At 45.2% G+C, this 1,200-nt stretch overlaps 1 pseudogene; it reads right to left on the bottom strand.

Moving 5' to 3' along the window:
• Positions 1-383: 383 nt before the first annotated feature.
• LOC107302277 lies at positions 384-875 on the bottom strand (annotated as a pseudogene).
• Between the last annotated feature and the right edge of the window lie 325 nt (positions 876-1,200).

Genomic DNA, 1,200 nt, shown 5'->3' with positions numbered 1-1,200 from the left:
TTTAACTTTCCAGTTTAGCTTCAACCTAGTATTTTCTGGAGATCTCTCACTGAAGTACCAAGCAGGATCCTCTCTCAGGCCAGAAGCTTGCTGCCATTTACTAACATTAAAGTTGTGCATATACTCATTAAAGTTGTACACCGTCTGAAAATGATTCAGAAACACAGGCAGGCGGGAAAGGTGCGGTTGCTTTAAGAAGCAATCCCCTTCATAGGGTAAGTTAAGTCTGAAAATCGGCAGCGGAAAGAGCAGAAGAGAGGTGCTGTTTTGGGGAATCTAAAGCTCCTGCTCCCCATCATTTTCAAAGCATGCCCGGCCTAGTGCTCATTATTCGGTGGTCTGGACAGACCAGACTGAATTCCCCTCCTTGCCCTTCGACTTACCGGTCTGAGCACTCGCAGAACCTGCTTCAGGACAGCCTGGGGGTTGTCGACAGAGCAAAGCACCAACGTACCAACCACCACATCCACAGAGCCGTCTGGTACCGAAGAGATGTCCTCGGCGAAGCCGACCACAAAATTCTCAAACTGCAGGTGTGTATTCTGAGCCATGCTCTCCAGGAGGACATTTCTAAAGTTGGGATTGTAGTCCATGCAGGTAACGCGCGAGTTGGGTGGATAAAACTCAAAGTTGGTGCCGGGGCCCACACCGATCTCCAGCAAGTGGAGCTTTCCTGAGGCGTCGGCGAAGTCACGCATGTTCTTGAATAGCATCTCCTTTTTCTTGTGCATTCTTATATTGTAGAGTTTGCTCGCTGTCTTCAAGAAAACTGGGAAAGTTTTTTTACAAATAGGGTCCCATAAGCCAAAATAGGCAAGCACATAGATGGGCAGGATGAGAATTTTCATGCATTGTTGGAAGATGAGAAGCATCATCATTGCCGGACTAGGAAGAGAAGCCCTCCCTGCAGCAAAGTAGCTTGACTCCCTCAACGATTTGCTTTAAATATAGCTCGCTCCTCCCCATTCCCTTAATAAAGTTGCGGAAGCAAACTGACACCCCCCCATTGGGATCTGTTCCAGTTCTTCCTTAAAGTGTCAGCAACTCTTTCAGTCACTTGTTGAAAAAAATACCCAGTGGACATTTTAATTATATTTAAATGCAGATTGCATTTATTAATTCAATTTTTATGTCATCCATCTCCCTTGCAAGATGACTCTGAGTGGCTTACAAGTTATAAAACAAGTAAAAGATAATTAA

This window comes from Protobothrops mucrosquamatus, unplaced genomic scaffold (assembly GCF_001527695.2).
Source record: "Protobothrops mucrosquamatus isolate PMUCROS unplaced genomic scaffold, P.Mucros_1.0 scaffold43046, whole genome shotgun sequence".
Lineage (NCBI taxonomy): Eukaryota > Metazoa > Chordata > Lepidosauria > Squamata > Viperidae > Protobothrops > Protobothrops mucrosquamatus.
Note: the sequence above shows the minus strand (reverse complement) of the source record. Positions and strands in the feature narration are given on the sequence as shown.